Below are 7,218 nucleotides of genomic sequence, written 5' to 3' on the forward strand. Positions count from 1 at the left end.
TACAATATGTAGTATCGTAAAATACCAGCAAACGAAAAAGAATTAAAATGGAAACACAAAATTAAATGAAAAAGAAATCGTAAAACTAAAAACCCCCCAAACCTTATAGTACCGGTTGGTCTTACCAACCGGTACTAAAGGGCTCCAGGCCCCCGGAGCTGGCTCGTGCCACGTGGTTGCCCTTTAGCACCGGTTCGTGCTGAACCGGTACTGCTAAAGGGGGGGGGGGCTTTAGTGACCACAAATTAGTGTCGGTTATGTAACCGGCACTACAGGGCCTTACGAACCGGTGCTAATGCCCGGTTCTGCACTAGTGATATTGCCACAATTTTGTTTCATCACGCTAAGTACTTGTTTTGTTGCAATAGAAGCCATGTATTGCCACAAGCTACATCGGCGTTGTAACACGGTAGTGATATTGCAACAATTCCGTCCCGTTGCATGAATTGGCCATCTTGTTGCAATAATGGCTAGGTATTGCAACAAAGTACATCTTTGTGGTGATATTTAGACATATATTGGCGACATGGCTCGTTCACCGCCTTGCGAGTGGATCCGATGTAGGATGGATTCGACAGGCAAAGGCGTCGTGATGCAGGGTTGTTTAATTTACATAGTTGAATCTCTAACAAAAGTGGCATATTATGTTGGCCCTACTCTCGCGTGGACAAACCCTCGACGAATTGTCCGGTAAAATGAAAGATCCTGAGATCACTCCATCTCAAGATCGGAAAGTGAGATCGAGACTGACATAGATAGACCCTCTCATCAACCCATCCCATCAGTACTTATGTTTCGAGACAAGAGTATAACCTAATAGTTTTGAAGTGAGGGTCACATGAGGTTTTTGTGATATGTAGTTCAGAACTGGCCAATTTTTTGACATATCCCAACCTAAGTGTAGATCCATGATGAAACAACACCTTCCTAATTTGCTGCGTGTGTTTGGCGAACTAGGGTTGCGGCGGAGGGGTTGAAGCATTTTGGTACATCACCAACCCAGTCTATGCACTGGTTGACGGTGAAGGCGTCCGTCGACGTCGTGTTCCTCCCACTCCTTCCGTATTACTCCGAGTGAAAACTTGATCTTCGGATCGGACGGTGACGATGTTCGTAGTCGTGCCTTTCCAGTCCGGCATCGTCTTGGAGTCATCGGTTCGGGATGTCCGACGCACATCTTCCAAGATGATTGCTCCTCGTGCTGGTGGTCTCCGTCGGCTCTAAATGAATCCCTTTTTTGCACATCTTATAGGTGCTTGGTAGTCGTTGAGGTTGTGTGTCGGCGACCGGTATTTGTGTATCTTGCCTTGGGTGCGTGTCGTTCATTTGTATTGGTTGCTTCAATGTATATGATGGTTATTTTACAATATAAACAGGAAAGCTCTTTTTCGTTCGTTAATTGGCTTCCTCAAATGGCGACGACTATAAAAATATTCATAATGAGGACGTTATAGTGGAGGGCGCCGAATCACCGCTTCACAATTATCCGATTTGGTGGTTTTATCACCATGATATAACTTTTTACAAATACTCGAAATATATTTACAATCTAGAAAATTCCTTCAAAAAATAATTACTTTTTTAAAACAAAAAAATTACTTTCCCACCACCTTATGTGTACTGTTGTTTGCGCCAATATTTTTTACCTCCCGCTAAAAGGTCCTAAATTAGGGTCTTTGTTCCAACCAAAAAAATAGCCTATATTTAACCTTCCTGCTAATTACCTTCCACGGCGTCTTCATGAGCGATTGGATCTGGCCTCTCGTCCCCGGTTCCTCTGTGCTTTTTTTTCGAAAAGGGGGTATCCCCGGCCTCTGCATCAGAACGATGCATACGGCCATCTTATTATCAAAATAAAGTAGTGCCAACATGGTTTCAAAGGTCTCCACAAGTCATAGAAAAGTACAAAAAGCTCACACAGAGCCAAAAAAGGCTAGAAACATCAACTAGCCCAATCAAGATGCCACAACCGGCTGGGTAAACTAGATAGGGAAACTAAATGCCTATCCTATTACATGACCGCCATCCAAACCGGTTGAAGATATTCCGAGCTACCATCTCCCAGCGGACAGACCCAGGAACCAAATGCCCCCTGGCCTCCGTCTGGGTGAGTAGCGACCACAAACGGATCAGTGCCGTAGTCCGGAATAAAACCTGCAAAAAATGTATACATGATATTCTGTTAAAGACCAAATCGTTTCTGTAATTCCAGATAGTCCACAGCAAAGCACAGCGCACCACAGTTGTGTGAGCTGCTACTCGTCAGGTTATTCCTCCCGATCTCCTCCCTTCCTGTAACCTCCAGTCCTCCTCGATCTCGCTCTCCTCCCTCTCCTCTGCGCCCGCCGACGTAGGCCGCGTCTCCGTGTCCTTGGCCATGCCGGCGGCGGCGGCGATGCGGTTTGGCGTCGGCGCCGACGGAGTTCTCCTAGCCCATCAATCCCGTGTGTGGACCAAGCACGACACCACCTCGGTGTTGAATGCCGTGACAATGCCCGCCCAGGCTCAAACCCCCCCTCCCCCACGAGCTCCTCCTCGACGCGCCGCCACCCACGCTCAGATCTCGGCGTCGCCCATGACCTCCGCCCACGCTCCCCGCCCTCTCCCCTCCCCTCCCCTCCCGATCGAACCACCAGATTGAGCGGTGGCCAGATCCATCCGCCACGGTTGCCCAGGGCTCGCGCGCCTCCGACGACGCGGCCATGCCCGTGCGTCAAGGGCCTGCTCGGAGATGCTCCTGCTCTTCCATGGCCATGGAGCTTCCTCCCAATCCAAGGTCTTGGACTGGACGGGGACGGCTGCTCTTCCAAAGTCTCGTCTCTTCTCTTCCGATCCATCCATCCCACACCCCATTCTATTTGCATATCTGTAGATACATATTCAGATCAAACTGAACCCCAAACCATGGGCACTACTTCAAGAAATATAGTCCAGTAGGACCACGGAGGTGTGTCCCGGTAGAGTGAAAAAATATCCTCTGCCTTATGCCCTATGTGTTAGTTATTTACATATGTACGAGAGATCTCTGATTCAGACCCTAGATTGCATAGATGCTGTTAATATGATTCAGTCTCTCCAGCTTTTTTATGTCAACTAGGAAAGTCTGCAGTCATTTGAAAAGCTAATCTTGATAACCATGTATTATCTCATCATACTCTTCCTTTAAAGGGATAAATAGTGCCTTTTACAGTATATTCTCCTGGATAGCTCTGTGCTATTTCTAACATTTGAATATGGTAGATTGACCTCTGAATCAAATTAAGGTTTCTAGACCCTTTCGCAGAGTTACGCCATCACCCATCTGTATGTTTTGATATATGTTGCCATGTTGCTACAAGTTAGTAATTTGACGAAATCACCCCACTGTTCCATTAGTTACTGCCTAAGAGATTTTTGCTTTCTACCATCTGAACCTGACTAGAAATAATTATTTTCGAAGTTGGCCCGTTGCTGGAGTTTGATAGCATATTACATTAATCATTTACAATTTATTTGACTCATGGAGAGAATATGATCCTGTTATTCACCTGAATATCATTCATACCAGCTGATATTAGGACAGTGTATTCAATCATCATGGCTGATTTCCTTTCCCCTTAGCAATTGCTTAAACAGAACAACTGAACAAGACTGACTTTATTGGATGCATTATATACATATATACATACCTCTAAAACCAAGCATGTTGAGACTTTTTAAATATACACAAGAAAATGCATTGTGGGCATTGCGGCGTCTAGCTCAGAAAGTTTCATGGCGGCAACTTTTGCCGAAGATAAACCAACAATTTAGTAGTCAAGGAACCATCCTTTTTCCTTATGCATGGAAGAAAAAGATCATCTTTAGCTGTACTGCACTATTTGGGTGCACACTCAATACAATATCTTTAGCTTCTTCAATATGTTCAGGATGGTACTTGCTTTCGTTTATGTTTGTGTCATCATTTCTTACAATCTAATACCGAGTAATACAATATTTCTTGTATGATTTGGACTGTAGAAGTTGGTGTACAGAAGAAGAAAGGGCAAGGTGTACAGAAGAAGAAAAGGTTTTGAAGCATTTAAGAAGTGTTTTGCCAATGGATCTGCAAAGCTAAATATTACATTGTCTGAAAAATTGGGTGGTATAGTAGGAATGAACTATCGTTCATTCAAGGATGACGTGGTAGTCATAATGAAAAGAAAGTTACCACTCATTGGAGTGAGGACGTGGTCGGGCATTCACCCTACCATCCATTGACTCATTGTTGTAGATATGATAGTGCGCACAACCTTTTCCATATGTGTTATCTTATTTTACCATCGATGATGCACTGCTTATGTATATTCATTTGTTGTATGCTATACAGGACAGATGGGACTTGGAAGATAAACCAGAAACAGAAGAAAAAGTTCTCAAAATTGCGAAAGAGCGATATAGAAGCTGGTGATCAACTCTAAGCTCCTCTTACAAGGCATACAAAACAGGTGCAACTAGATTGACTAATCTGCCGGAAGATCTACAACCAGAAGAGTGGGAATGGATGATTGAGTACTTTGGCACGGATTCAAAATTTCAGGTTATCTCTAAGATCATTGTTTGTCTACTATTTGATAAGATGAAATGGCTTGTCTGACTGGTTATATTTGGTTTCAATGAATTGATAGGAACACAGCCAAAAGAACATCGATAACCGTAAGAAACAGAAGACAAAATACAAAATTGGATCAAAATCTTACTCGCAAGTAAGTTTTGAGAAGGTATGAGTCCAACTAAATATTGGAAGAGGACCGAACATCAAGACTGGAATTTGAAAAGAACATGATGGAAAAGTTTGCAGAATGGAGCCAACAGATGGGAACCCAACAGGTGATTACAGTCATATTCTTGCGACCTTGTAAGATTTATGTTGCTTACTTGCATTTCTAAAAGTGCACTTCTATTTATAGGTGCCTACGAAGAGGGTTGACAACAAAGAAAATAGTAATCCAAACTTGCAAAATATTCTGTTACAGAGATCTAGTCCTAATAAGACTTCGGGTTCAAGGCGTACTGCTATTTCTTCAAATACGCTCATACAAGCTGCAGTAAGGAATTCCCGAATGTTTAAAGCAATGGTAAGTCACAACCTTGCTTTCTCTTCATGTTCATCTGCTTATACGTCATTGGCCTTCATAATTAGCTAGCTGCTTGTTCTCTTTTACCATGTGTTGTTGCTGCATGGAGTCACAACTTAAACAAAAAACAAATATGTGCTAGCTAGGGACATGAACTTTATTGAAACTATACATCGAGTCACAACTTAAATCAATAACATAAGCTTTTATTAGATGTACGATCGAACAATGACACCATTCTGTATGCACGAGCAGGATGTCATGAGCATGGGCGTGATGCCTTCGCTGCTGACTCCATTGCAATGTCCCATGCAATATCTCTTGCCGCTGATATGTGGGTCGTGAGGGTCATTTTTGAAACGGACTCGCAACTCCTGATGGAAGCACTGAATATCAATAAGGTGGACTCGTCGGCCTATGATGTGTTATTGAGGACACCAAGTACCAGCTCAAATTATGGTTTTCTTATTATGAAATAAATGTATGTCGTCGCTCGGCAAACTCTGTTGCTCACGAGCTTGCTAGCCTTGGTAGGATGTACGAACCTAACCACTATGTGGAATGGGAGGCCGATGTACCAGCCCTTATGGCTGCATGTGCTTTGGGGGATTCAGCCCAGCATCGTTAAGTTATAAAGTAATGTTTTTTCTCAAAAGAGAAGCTTTTAGTAGATGTACTAGTGCTTATGTTTTACACATTTACACTTGTATAATTGTTCTGATCCCTCAATTACATGCTTGCTGACATAGTATTAGTCCAGTTAGTTTGGCGATAGTTCTTTTTAACAATGGGGCTGGAATAATTGTATGGCATATGTTATGTTCGACTCATTAACTGGAATTTTTTTTATTTCTTGATTGCAGGATCTAAAAGAACTAGCTGGACTGGACTCTAGATCACGGACATTCTAGTCTTCACAGTTAATTAGGATGGCGAAATTACATTTGAGTTTCATTTGATGGATATTTGCTATGAGAATTATGAATTTTATGAATTTACATATTATACGTATGGTTTTGAATATTGTAATTGAAAGCCTGTATTTTTTTTACGGTTGCAATAGGCTATTACCACAACCCACTTTCGGATGCCACATGCTAGCACCTCTACAAATATATTGTTGCGTCATATCTTTGTTGCTACGCCTACCTGTTTTGTTGCACTAGGATGTTGCAATGGAGCACTTTATATTGTCGCAATAGCTTGTCACCACAATTTTTTTCACGACGTGATAACTGTTTCGCCACCAAAGCAAGTTTTGTTGAAATAGAGTATCGCCACGGAAAGTTTAAATTGTCGCAATAATTTCTTGCTATAAATATTTTACTTGTTGTGATACCTATTTATCACCACCAAAACAAGTATGTTGCAATTTACTGTTACGACGACTAGAATATTTGTTGCCATAAGTTAATGCCACAAGTGCAGTGGGTCGTGGCAATATGTCTAATGCCAGGAAAAAATGATTGTTGCCATAGTTTATTGCCACAAGTGTGGTGGGTCATGGCAACATGCCTAATGCCACGAAAACAAGGATTGTGGCCATAGTTTATTGCCACAATTGACTATTGCCACGGAAGAGTATTACGCCACGAAACGGCCGTCGTTGGCATAGGTTGTTGCCACAAATCTCTATCGCTACGAGATATCAATCGCCACGATTTGTTACATGTTGCATTAAAGCTATCTCCACAAATTAAATTGTGGCATCAGGTGAGTGTTGCGACGGGAAAACATGTGGCAACTTCCTGCCTAGATGTTGCGATAGCACGCTTTATTGCCACAATTGCTTTTTCGTGGTAATAAGCTATTACCATGTGTCCAGTCGCAACGGCTGCCAACGAATGTCGTTTTGTGGCAATAGGTACTTATCGCCACAAAACAACATGTATTGCAACAAACGGGTTTGCTGCAATAGACCCGGATCCTTGTAGTGGCGGCGAGGAGACGACACCGGAGAAGGGGAGTTTCGGGCCTCCTGCCCGTGCCCTGTCCGTGCCACCCTGAGCTACCCCGCAGTGAGAGGGCTCCACGGGCCTCTTGCCCGCGCCCCTCCCACGAGTGACAATAAACCGCCGCGGGTGGGCTGGTGGTGCGAGACTCCTGCCCACACCCCCCCCCG

The 7,218-nt window shown here is 43.3% G+C and overlaps 1 pseudogene; it reads right to left on the minus strand.

Annotated features, from left to right (window-relative positions):
• The window catches only part of LOC123038727 (uncharacterized), a 62,873-nt pseudogene extending 60,494 nt beyond the window's left edge, over positions 1 to 2,379 (minus strand).
• Between the last annotated feature and the right edge of the window lie 4,839 nt (positions 2,380 to 7,218).

This window comes from Triticum aestivum, chromosome 2B (genome assembly GCF_018294505.1).
Source record: "Triticum aestivum cultivar Chinese Spring chromosome 2B, IWGSC CS RefSeq v2.1, whole genome shotgun sequence".
Taxonomy (NCBI): domain Eukaryota; kingdom Viridiplantae; phylum Streptophyta; class Magnoliopsida; order Poales; family Poaceae; genus Triticum; species Triticum aestivum.